At 48.4% G+C, this 13,278-nt stretch overlaps 1 protein-coding gene across 1 annotated transcript in view; it reads left to right on the forward strand.

Annotated features, from left to right (window-relative positions):
- Nucleotides 1–13,278, forward strand: part of OTUB2 (OTU deubiquitinase, ubiquitin aldehyde binding 2) — a 201,000-nt gene that overhangs the window by 34,445 nt on the left and 153,277 nt on the right. The window lies entirely within an intron of this gene.

Here is a 13,278-nt window from a genome sequence, read left to right on the forward strand (position 1 = left end):
GAGTGCCACCAGCTCTTCCATCCCTGCTTGGTCTTCCTCACTCTGTTCTATGGCCGCCGCCCTGCTTAAGTAGTCTGCCACTCTGTTCCGGCTGCCTGGGATGTATTCTACATCGTACCTGAATTCTAGTAGTTTCAGGGTCATCTTTGAGATCCTGGGCGTGGTGCTGGCGTGTCCGCTGGATGTTAGTACCTTCAGTAAAGGCTTGTGATCCGTTTTCAACTAGAACCGTGTGCCCCACAGGAATTGCCTGAACCTCGTCATTGCCCACACGAATGCCAGCATCTCTTTTTCTATGATGCTGTATTTCTTTTCCGTGTCGCTCAGTGTGCGGGATGCAAAGCTGAGTGTCCCCATCCTTCCTTGTCCTCGGTCCTGCATCAATACAGCGCCCAGCCCCTTATCGCTGGCATCGGTAGTGAGCACTGTTTTTCCCTGGCGGTCGTATCCCTGGAGTGGCACTGCTCCTACCACCTCCCTTTTGATGACTTCAAATTCACTTTGTGTTTCCTCCGTCCAACGAAACTCAGTACTTTCCCTCGTCAGCTGCCTCATATGATGTGTCTTGGTGGCGAAGTGCTGCACGAATTTACTGTCGTATTCCGCCATGCCTAAAAATGACCTGACCTCCTCTTTGTTGGTGGGCGGTGGCGCTTCACATATCGCCTTTACATTCTCTGCTTTTGGAGTTACTCCTCGCACCCCAATCTCGTGCCCTAGGTAGGTCACCGACTCCATGCCTATCCGGCACTTAGCCCATTCTGCTGTGAGGCCCTTCACATCTAGGATCTGTAGTACTTTGTTGAGTTTCGCGTCGTGGTCTGGTTTGTCTCGCCCCATTACCAGGATGTCGTCTTGAAAATACTGGATGCCATCCATGTTTTTAAACAGTTGGTGCATCAGTTTCTGGAACACCGCAGCCGCAGATGCCAGTCCAAACGGCATGCCGCAGAACTGATAACACCCAAATGGGGTGATAAAGGATGTTAATTTCCTGCTCTCCGGGTGCAATGCGATTTGGTGGTAGGCTGAGGTCAAGTCTATAGTGGAGTACCACTTGATTCCTCTGGTCTTGGCCAGCATTTCTTCAATTCTAGGTAATGGGAACTTTTCCACCACAATGTCCTTGTTCAACTACCGCAGGTCAACGCACAGCCTGACCTTCCCGCTGGGTTTCATGACTACCACCAATGGTGTGAGCCACTCCGCGCACGTGATTGGTTCGATGATCCCCTTTTTTTCTAAGTCCTGCAGCTCTTCCTGTACAGCGTCTCTCACTGCTAGAGGCACATTTCTCACTTTATGGGCGACTGGTACGGCCTCCTCCTTTAGGACTATCTTGTGGGAGAATTTCTCCAGCCTTCCCACCGTGTCTCCGAATACTTTGGGGTACTCTCTCTTCCATTTGTCCAGATCTGGCCAAACTTCGAGTTCGGTGAGCAGTACCTGCTCCTTTCCATCCGGATCCAGCTTGATGCCCAGGTCGCCTTGGTCCAGCCATCCTAACACCGAGGGCCCTTTCTCCGATATGTATAGCTTGCAGAATGCAGAGCGGCCTCTGAACTCAAATTTTAAAGGTCTGAATCCGGCCATGGGTATGCGGTCCCCATTATATGTGACTGGTCGGATGTCCAGCTTTTCCAATTCCGGGCCTAAATGTGGCTTAAAGATTTCGTTCCACACCGCTCTCTGTACGATGGTGTAGGGTGAGCCTGTGTCTGCCACCACGCTTATCGGTACTCCCCCTATCGTCATCTCCAGTGAAGGACTGGGTTTTTCTAAGACCCAGCGGTGCCAGGGATAACACCTGAAACCTTCGTGGGTAACCTGTTCCGGCGTACAAATGACAGAGACACGGGACACTTCCTTCGGCGTCAAAGATTCGAGGTTTATTACTGCAGGGAACACAGAAGTCACGAGAAGTACATAGCATGTAAGTTCACGGAGTCTGATTCGAATTGTATCTGTGGATCGCTCTTTTTATGCAGTTTTTCGTCATAGGATAACATGACAGACAAAAGATTACAACCTGGTTCCCACAGTAAATGTCATAGGGGGTCGCTTTCATGTATTCAGGGCCCGGAACATAATTACAGTAGCATTTGGCAGTTCCCAACTGTAAAAGCACATCTTCCCACCATTAGTACATTCCGTTCGGCTGTAAACGAATCAAGGAAGAGGCAGAAACAGGTGCAGAGGAAGACAAGGATAGCGAACAGATCGAAGAGAGTGTAAAAAGGGGTGGTATCAGGAAACACGATTGCAGGGATCAAAGGAGTCGTGCCTAATGAATGCACAACTGAGACAATAGACCGGCACGGCAAGATGAGCCTCGAGCGGGGCCATCTGCCTTACAGTGTCATCCCCCTCATCATAAAGACACCCTCAAAGGAACACGTGTCTTCCGCAAGAGTTTGGGAATCCCAGGGTCACGAAGCGGACAGCGTCCGTTCGCTGGCTACTTGAGGGCAAGATACAAAATGGATGCTGTATCTAAAATGGAACCCGTGGGTTCAGATGAAGAAACCCACCAAAGAAACGAACGGTTTAGGCTAGCACAGCGAAAACGCGTACACCCACTAAACTCGTCATTTGCGGTTCATAGATACCAGACTCGACCATATTCGGGCGAGTCGAAAACACCACTTACAATTGTCACGGAACCTCAGACGCTCCTTTTGCCCTCATGTAGGCCAGCACTAGTCGGAATCAGAATCGATCTCGATATTCATCAGACCATCCAGATGCTGCTGCAACATTATTCTATCCATCAGCGCTTCCTTGGTAACAGGCGGCCGCCTTATACACGTCGTAGCACAGAGGCCACATAAGGCAGGACCACACTGCACACAAAGACAACACGTGAATAGGAATGCTACAACAACCCCAATGATCATCAGAATCTTCCAACCCCAAGTCGACATCAGGCCCCAAAACCACCCTAGTAGCGTCCAATCCCCTACGTCCACGTGTATGGACTCGGAGATCTTATGCAACTTCGAGATGGCTTGATAGACAGTCGGAGCGTTGTCAGGAATGAAAATACAACAGCTCGAATGGATCACCTTACATACTCCACCTCTATCTGCTAAGAAAGACGTCTAAAACCATACGATTTTGTAACGTCATAAGCCTGTCCGCCTGAAGCTCTACTGTGATGTTGCCAAGGGCACTTGCAGTGATATTAGCGGTTGATTCCACCACTCGAGTCAACTGTCTCAGGTTCCTACTATTGATCATGGGTCCCCAAAACGGCAAGAAACCCTTAAAGAAGTCTCCTGCTTCTTGACCGGCAGTGTCCTCTTTGCTAATCACGCCTCTCACAACTCTGGTCTTGTGATAGTCTGAGGCAACCGTAAAAGTCAGTGGCAGCAAATTTGCAATATAACAGGTCCCCGAGAAGTCATGGGGCAACCATGTATATGCACGGTCGTAACAGACAAAGTACGTACCCTTGGTAGTCAGGAGAACAGGGGAAGAGAGCATTGGTAAAACATACGTTTCAGTGCAAGCACTCTCCCCAAGGTGAGCTCTCGGGCTTCGGCCACGACCTTTCAAACAGAAATTACCAAGGTGGGATACGATCCATATTGGAGATGAACTTTTGAGCTGTCTATCACCCACTAGCACACTATACTCAGCCTCACTCAGATCCCTATAGGCTCGCACCTCTTCCTCTGGGATAAGCGATGGATCAAAGATATCCCTATCTAAATCAGCAATCGCTATTGCCAAAGACTTATGGTACGGGCCGGGACCAAAGTGTGGAGAACGTGGCTCTCGATTGGGGTAAGAATCTAGTGCACTTCGAAACATTGTTTGGAATGCTCGAGCTGAACCCTGGGAACTGTAAGGAAGGACCAAGTAAGGAATTCCCTTATCGGTGGTATGTGGCATTAACCCACACACCCAACAATTGGTAGTGTTCATCACCAACTGATGCTGATGAAGGAGCTGAACGAAGGAATTGTTCATAAATTCCGCACGTCTAACCTGCTCGTGTTGGGGTAGAATGTGGAAGGAGTGAGGAGAAACAGTGGAGATAGGTTTAGGTTCAGAAGAAGGGGTAGGTGAGGCAGAAGCCAACAATGACTGTATCATGTAATACACCCCACCCACCAATAACGAAGAAACAGTTAGGAATAGAAGGAACACCTAAAACATGAAGCATTTAGTACGTGCAATTCTATGCAGTTCGAATCTTTGAGCTTGAGTCCTTTCCAATTCCGACAGCTTCGAGAAAGCCATCCTCTAAAACCGTCCGCAACGTTCTTGACGCACTTCGTTCTGTGTAGCAATAGTCAATCCCCAGGAGTTCCTAGGAATCGACGGTCTCCAACCTAGTGTCAGGACCTACTAACCAGAAGGAAGTACCCGCACGGCCCTACGGTCCACCCGCATGTAAGGTACTTTTAATTAAACAGTATATACAAAATCTCCTAGCTGTGGAAACAAATACATATATGCAGAAAAAGACTCGGAATTTACGAAAATTACAGTTATTCAAAAATGTTCAGAGTGAAGAGTGATAATGGGGTAACGTGAATGTCAGGGGAGGAAGCAAAAATATTTTTTATTTGTCTCTAGTGTTGGAGCGGAGAAAATATCTGCTTCTCCCAGGACGAGTCTGATCTTCGAACAATTGGTCAGATGATGAAACAGAATCCTGTCGACCAGACAATAGTTCAGATCTTGAGTCCTCCGATGACAAATGTTCAACAGTATCGTCCGGCTGCACTGAGGTATCTCCCACAGGCTGAGCGTCGCTGAATGGAACAAAGTTCGGCAAAACCTCAGCTTCAGACGAAGCGATGCTCTTCCTCACCCACTGCCCTTCCTCAGCCCGCTGGCAAAGGTATAGGTACCTTCTTGGTGTGGGTGGCGTGCACCCAGTGCTTGCGGCCCTCCAAACGAACAGCAGTTCTCGTGGCAAGGAGCACCTGATAGAGTCCGATGAACCTTGGCTCAAGATTTCGTTTTCGGCCAAAATTCCTCGTAACCACCCAGTCTCCGGGCTGGAGCTGGTGGCCTGGACCCTCCGTCTGCGTCGGTAGTGCTTCAAAGACCTGTTGGTGAATTAACCTCAGTTTAGCAGTCAGATCATGAAGATAATCGATCAACATTGGGTACTCAAGATCAGCGAACACACTGGGTCTAGGGACCCCCCAAACATTGGCAGGACGGCCGAACACAATCTCATATGGGCTGAGCCCTGCTCGAGAGTGTACAGTCGCCCTAGTTGACAGAATAGCTAAGGGCAAAGCGTCAGGCCACGAGAGACCAGTCGTAGCCTGAATCTTTGCAAGTTTTAGTTTGAGAGTTCCATTGTACCCCTCAACCAAACCTGCTGACTGGGGATGGTTGGCGCTATGGAATTTTTGTGTAATTCCAAGGCCCTTACACACACTCTTCATCACACTCCCCACAAACTCACTTCCGTTATCAGACCATACAATCCGTGGCATTCCATACCGAGGAAAGTATTCCTTCAGTAGGACTTTTGCGGTGGACAGGGCAGTATTGTCTTTAAGAGGGTAGGCTTCGATCCATCGGGAGAATGCGCAAACCACAACTAAAACGTATTTTAAGTTATTGCATCGCTCCATATGGATGAAGTCCAACTGAATCACCTCAAAGGGACATGAAGGAGGAGCAAAGTGGCCAGGGGGTGTAGGAGTTCCCTTACCAGGATTGTACATCATACATATCATGCAATTCTTAACCAATCTCTCAGCACATTTAGCAATACCATCATTCTTCCATACAGGGGACAACAACTTACAAATACCTTTCGCACTAATATGTGACAAGCCGTGTGCCATAGTCACAACAGCCAGCACATACGCATCCGGCAACATCCACCTTTTATTCTCGGACAAATCAATCCAACAGCCATTCGCGTCCAGCTTTCCCGTACTCTCTTTCCAGTTGGTCTTTTCAGTCTCGGTGGCCTCATTCTGAATCGCTTTCACACTCTCAATAGTGTCTTCACACATACCAGCTTCTGCAGGCCACCTTACCGAACTCGTCACATACATTCTAGTTGTAAGGTTCCTTGCAGTCTCCTTAGCAATCTCATCAGCGAACGCATTGCCACGACCAACATCATCCGTCACCTTGCGGCCTGCACTGCATTTAATAATCGCCACCTGCTTGGGCAATGTGAGTGCATCCAAAAGATCATTCACAAGCTGTCCATGCTGAATCTTCGTACCATGCGATGTCATAAAACCTCTCTCTCTCCACAATCGTCCAAAACTGTGCGCAACACCAAACGCATACTGACTATCCGTAAACACATTCACCCATTTCCCTTTCGACAGAACACACGCTCTGGTTAAGGCAATTAACTCCGCTGCCTGTGCAGAATTCTGATTTAATCTCGCAGTCTCCACAACCGTACTCAACGTCACCACAGCATACGCAGTCATCACATCACCATTCGGCAACTTAAAACACGAACCATCCACATACAAGGTACCATCGGGGTCTTCCAACTGAGTGTTTTTTAGGTCAACACGACCTTTTGTTTTCTCCTCAGTTCTTAAGTAACAGTCGTGGGGTGCTACCTCATCTGATTCCATATTGGTTGGCAACAAAGTCGCCAGGTTTAGGACATTGCAGCGCTTTATTTGAATGTGACTTGCCAGAAGCATCAACTCATAACCAGACAACCTTGCGCTCGTCAGATGTTGAGTTTTCGTACGATTCAAGAGAGTATCAACTGCGTGCGGAACCATCACCGTAAGCATATTATCCATGACCAATCCGGCAGATTGTCGGATGGACACCGCAGCTGCCGCTGTTGCTCTCAAACAACTCGGCAATGCTCTAGCTACCGGGTCCAAGGTCGAGGAAAAATATGCACATGGACGCTGCTTACCACCGAATTGTTGCTTCAAAACACTCAACGCACAACCTTCCCTCTCGTGAACGTATAGTGTAAACGGCTTACTGTAGTCAGGAGTACCTAACACAGGAGCCGAACACAACGCATCACGCAGTTCAGAAAAACTTTTCTGACATTCTTCCGTCCATGGCAAAGGAGTTGGAACATACTTGCACGTGAGGGCCACCAATGGTTTCGCTAGCAATGAAAAATTCGGAATCCATTGCCTGCAGTATGACGTGATACCTAAAAAGGCACGCACATCTCTCTGAGTTGTTGGCACAGTCATTCGAGCAATCGCTGCAATTCTCTCTGGGGTCAACCTTCTTCCCTCCTTTGACAATAAGTGACCTAGATAGGTTACTTCTTGGCAACAATATTGCAGTTTAGAAGGTGACACCTTGTGATGTAAGTCACAGAGATGTTGCAACAACGACACCGTAGCAATTTTGCAAATGTCCTGAGTGTCCGCAGCCACCAATAAGTCATCGACATATTGGATCAAGGCCGCACCGGCCGGCAACACAAACGCGTCAAGTTGGCTCTTCAAGGCTTGGCTGTATATCGATGGACTCTCACAGTAGCCCTGAGGAGCACGTTTAAACCTAAAGCTGCGGCCACCTAGAGAGAAACCGAAAAGGTCCCTACTCTCCTCAGCAATCGGAATGCTAAAGAAAGCATTCTTCAGATCGATCACTGAGAACCAGGATGCAGATGCTGGAATCAGAGTCAGTATAGCCGTAATGTCGGGCACCACAGGGAACTGAGGAATCACAATTTTATTCACCTCCCGTAAATCAATGACAAAACGATAAACAGGAGGCTTAGATGGATCAGTGCGTTTCAAAATGGGCAGCACAGGGCTATTACACACGTTTCCCCCGAGTCTCCTCAATAACATCTTTTTCGATCAAATCGTAGATGATCGCTAATAGCGCTCGCTCACCATCAAGGGAGATACGATACTGGGGAATACGTGGTAATCGCACATTGGATTTCAACTGAACAACATAAGGGGAGATGTCAAGCAGGCCCACGTCATTGGGACCTGTTGCCCACAAAGATGCAGGAAGAGAACTCAATTCCGGTGGGAGCTTATCGATGGATAAGTACATAGGAGAGATAACTCTCTCACCCAATGTAAGCTTTACTCCCGCAGGAGAAAAATACAGAGTCGCATACAGACGTTTCAGCAAATCCAGGCCCACAAGATTTTCACCACAACCAGTAGTCAAAATCAAAGGAGCTTGCAGCTCACGAGGCCCAATTGTAAGGGGCAAAGGGCGTGAAACCGGATTGCTAACAGGGGCGCCAGAGAATCCAACTAAAACATTTGTTAAGCCAGACAAAGGTGCGCCAGGGAGTTTCGAATGCATGATGGAACTTTTCGCTGCACCAGTGTCCAACAGAAAAGGCTCAACTACGCCCGAGGTGGCAACTGCGACGTAAGGCCCTCTCTGATCAACCGGAACTGATACTACTCCCTCTCCTTGTCTATGGCTGTCCTAGTAATTACCGTCGTCAGTACCCTGATCGACGTAATAATCATCCACATTGTACTGTGCGGATCTGCCTGATGATGATCCACGCTGATCGAAACAATTATTAGAATCAGAGGAATTATTAGAACGATCATTTTGATTTTGCGTGACACCACGACCTCTACCTCGTGATGCCTGTTGAGGACCACTACGACCTCCTCTAGATGAATTACCACTATTTCGATCACGCAAAACTGGACAATCGAATTTCAAATGACCCTCACCCCTACAATAGGCACACTGATTGTACCCAAGCATAGATCTCTGCGAAGAAGAGTCATTCCGCGATTGTGACCTATTTGACTGAGACTGCGATCGATTCCGCTGCTGCGAATCATTCTGATTCGAGCGCGGAGGATACGCTTGTTACAACAATACTTTCGTTTTGAGCTCTTTCGTCTTTTTGTCCGCACGATCATTTTCCTCTTTCTCTCTATTCTCATAATATTGGGCCGTAGCCAATATCTGAGCAGAAGTGGAAACAGCCCACGCACTCTCTGAATTCTTTAATTTGTTGCTTAGGTCTGGCAACAAATTCGACACAAATTTGTCCACAAACAATCTCTGACCTCCCTCAGTGCCCATATCTTGACCACTGTGATCGATGAATGCCTCCTCAAATCTCGTAAAGAAATCAGAGACACTCTCATCCTTCTTTTGCTTGCAAGCGGACAATTTGTCCCAGTTAACTTTCATAGCTGGCATAAGCGTTTTCATAAGGGTGATTATTCTCTGAGGAAGATCGGTAATGAGCTGTTCAGGCTTAGCCCCACCAATTTGTCGGGTATCAGCCGCCACAAGAGCAGGCCAGTCACCGCCTAACTCGACTACATGGTTTTCCTGACGAATTTTCGCCCATACCGGTTGCGGAACGACATTGCCGAACAGCATATCGATGTCGGCAAGATTCATTATCGTAGCATCCACTAGCTGAGACAATTCTTTATAATACCCTGCAGGATTTTTGCGAGGGTCGGGCAAAGTCTGCTTAACCTGCAAAACTTCCGATCGTTTCCACGGAAGATGTATCCACACTCTCTGGAAATGTGGCAGAATAATAGGATTAGCCTGTGCATCACCAGGCATCCACACTGGTGGAACTTCGCGCATGAGATACTGACCAGGCGTTGATATCCATTCCTCAGTTTCGTCTTTAAACAATGCTCGAGGCATTATAGCAGGACAAAAAGATAGTAGCTGCTCGACAGCACGTCGAACATTGCTACCCACCATTATTCCGCTCGCAAACTGAAGCTGAAGGTCAGTTAGAGCAGCCAATACATCATCAGCCGCATCAACTGATATCTCATCGCGTACGAGCTTGCACATTTCTTCGAACACGAATCGCTGTGTTGGCTCATTGAATTGAGAAAACGTATCAACAACTACACGCGGAGGGTTCTTAAGGGAATATCTAATCCAATTTTTCACCATATTATATAGTGTGTCACGTTCCCTACCGCCAGGAAGCTGACTTCGTCTTTGGGAAGCATCAGAACCAGCGGGCCCAAGAATCGGTCCAAGAGAAGTGAAGAAGTTAGCAGCAACAGTAGGAACACGACGTCGAGCATACGGGGTAGAAGAGTAAAGCAAAGGGGTAACAATAGAAGGGTCAGAAACAGAAGGAACAGCAGGAGTAACCACAAGAGGGGAAGTAGCGGGAACAGGAGTATGAGAAGGTATAGACGGAGGAGCAGTAGGAACAGGAGCAGGTAGAGGAACAGGAACAAGAGGAGCAGCTGGAACAGCAGGTTGAGGAACAGGAGGAACCACAGGAGCTGTGGTATCCTGTGCATACGGAGGTGGCGACTTCAGTAGATAGGACAACAAAGGGTCCTCTACTGCTTCCTCTCCCTTCTTATCCGTACCCGTCGGTAAAGCGGGGTAACATTTATCCACTGTCATACGCTGCAATCTATCAAAAATTTCCTTTTCCTTCTCCTCTTTGTCTCGCTGAAATTGCTCTGCATTTTTCATTGTTGTAACGATACCTTCTCTCTTATTACGTTTAAGCTGCTTGATTCCTTTCTGCTTGGCTTCTTTACGCCACAACCGAAAGGAATCAAACATGGCCGGCCTTGCTTTTCTTTGGAACAATTTAGCTTCAAGATTATCTCAAATCGGGGCCTCAAAACTACCATGAGGTGGCCAACTAAGGACACCGTCATTTTTGGTGTAGCGAACCCAACACTCATTGAATGTGATTGGACCCAAACCATGTCGACTATATAATTCGTTAGTTGGAGTTCCGACCGGAGGTATCGGACACGAGTCCTCCAACCGGGAATCCGCACCACAACCTCTAAAGCAACTGAACAAAGTACTACGGCCAGGCATCGTGCACACTAACCGAGTTTCACAAACGTCAAGGGTTATAGGATTACAATGTCCCTGCAAAAGTGCAAAAACCCTCGGTTTTTGGCGACTGCAGACGTCAAATAGCACAACAAAGAACAAAATACCAAGAACCACAAATGCAATGGAACCATGCAACAACTAAGCACCCACAACAACAAAGGACTCTGGGAGCGACCCGCAAATACTTAACTCAAAGATCAATGGCGTCACCAGGAAGGCCCGTCAATCGTCTCGCTGTACCAAGGTCTACGCCAGGCGCCAAAACAGGTCTACAGTCAGGGCAGCAGTCCGTCGCAGCCGTCAGGAGGCGGGGATGTTCGCGGGAAAAGTCGTCGGGCCACTTGTTTCGACAACAGGATCGATGAAGCGGGGTGCACCTTCCCTCGGAGATTTCACACGAAGTTCCTCACGATCGTCGGGCTTTGGACCGGTACCGCTGATGCAGCCCCACGAGGGGCGCCAACTGAAGGATTGGGGTTTTCTAAGACCAAGCGGTGCCAGGGATAACACCTGAAACCTTCATGGGTAACCTGTTCCGGCGTACAAATGACAGAGACACGGGACACTTCCTTCGGCGTCAAAGATTCGAGGTTTATTACTGCAGGGAACACAGAAGTCACGAGAAGTACATAGCATGTAAGTTCACGGAGTCTGATTCGAATTGTATCTGTGGATCGCTCTTTTTATGCAGTTTTTCGTCATAGGATAACATGACAGACAAAAGATTACAACCTGGTTCCCACAGTAAATGTCATAGGGGGTCGCTTTCATGTATTCAGGGCCCGGAACATAATTACAGTAGCATTTGGCAGTTCCCAACTGTAAAAGCACATCTTCCCACCATTAGTACATTCCGTTCGGCTGTAAACGAATCAAGGAAGAGGCAGAAACAGGTGCAGAGGAAGACAAGGATAGCGAACAGATCGAAGTTAGTGTAAAAAGGGGTGGTATCAGGAAACACGATTGCAGGGATCAAAGGAGACGTGCCTAATGAATGCACAACTGAGACAATAGACCGGCACGGCAAGATGAGCCTCGAGCGGGGCCATCTGCCTTACAGTGTCATCCCCCTCATCATAAAGACACCCTCAAAGGAACACGTGTCTTCCGCAAGAGTTTGGGAATCCCAGGGTCACGAAGCGGACAGCGTCCGTTCGCTGGCTACTTGAGGGCAAGAAACAAAATGGATGCCGTATCTAAAATGGAACCCGTGGGTTCAGATGAAGAAACCCACGAAACAAACGAACGGTTTAGGCTAGCACAGCGAAAACGCGTACACCCACTAAACTCGTCATTTGCGGTTCATAGATACCAGATTCGACCATATTCGGGCGAGTCGAAAACACCACTTACAATTGTCACGGAACCTTGTAGTCTCTGCGGGGCTCCTCGTCGTCGACCTTATTCACCATGGTGCTGGGCGCCGTTTCCTTCTTCGTCGCTTCCGCGCACCTGCGCCCCAATCCTGCCCATTTGACTATTACCATTACTTCCTTCAGCGTGGTTTCCCCGCTGGCCCACAGCTTGTCCTGTACTGCCGTACTCGTGGTGTGCATCACTATCTGGTCTTTGATTAATTCTTCTTCAAATGTGTCGTATTTACATGTGGCACCAGTTTCTTCTGTGCTGCCACGTATTCCTCTACCGATTCTCCTGGACGTTGTTTCCGTTGCTGGAAGTTGAATCTATCAACCGATACGCACACAGCCGGCCTGTAGTGTTCGTTCAAATCGTCGATGGCATGGGCATACACATCGTCATCTGTGCTTGCTCGTTGTTTAGGCACCAGGCTTTTGTAAATTCTGAGCCCTTCTGGGCCTTGGTTAAGTAGTAGGATGCGCTTCTTCCTCTTGCTGTTGAACTTTTCTTCATTTTCATCCTCAAGTACTTCTATGAAATTGTCAATGTATTCCCTCCAATCTTCCCACTTCATGAGTGGCTCTCCTGGTTTGGGCAGGAACTGCACTGGTGCTGTCGCATATCCTGCTTGCGCACTCATCTTCTCACTCTTGACCGTGGGTGGCGTGCCGCTGTGGCTTCTGGGACTGCCTGGCGTGCTGTCCGATTCCTGTTTCTCGGCCTGTAGTTGGAGACCTTCTGTGTCTGCCCCCTCGCCTTTTTCGGAGGTAGCCAGCGCGGTTTCCACGTCGCAGGTTCACCGTGCTCTTAGGTGCACTACCCCTGGCTCCTCCTGGGTTCTTACTCCCTTTATTTTTTTTTTTTTCCCACGTGCTTGTCTGTCCTTCCCGTGGTTGTGCTTTGGGCTCTGCCGCGCTCTTTAGGGTGGTGGGGCCGCTTGTGGTAGCTTACTTGTCCTTCCCCAGTCAGTTGGTTTCTCTGGTTGTTTGGCTCAGCTGTCCTGCTCCACGTTCTTGCTGTATGAACTGCCGGTTCGTCTTTAAAGTGGTTAATTTCTGTTTGTTTTTGTGTGCAGGTGTTCAGCATTCCGTCCTCTTCGCCATTGTAATGATAGAAGGTTGCCCCAATGAT

Source organism: Lissotriton vulgaris, chromosome 9, assembly GCF_964263255.1.
Source record: "Lissotriton vulgaris chromosome 9, aLisVul1.2, whole genome shotgun sequence".
Lineage (NCBI taxonomy): Eukaryota > Metazoa > Chordata > Amphibia > Caudata > Salamandridae > Lissotriton > Lissotriton vulgaris.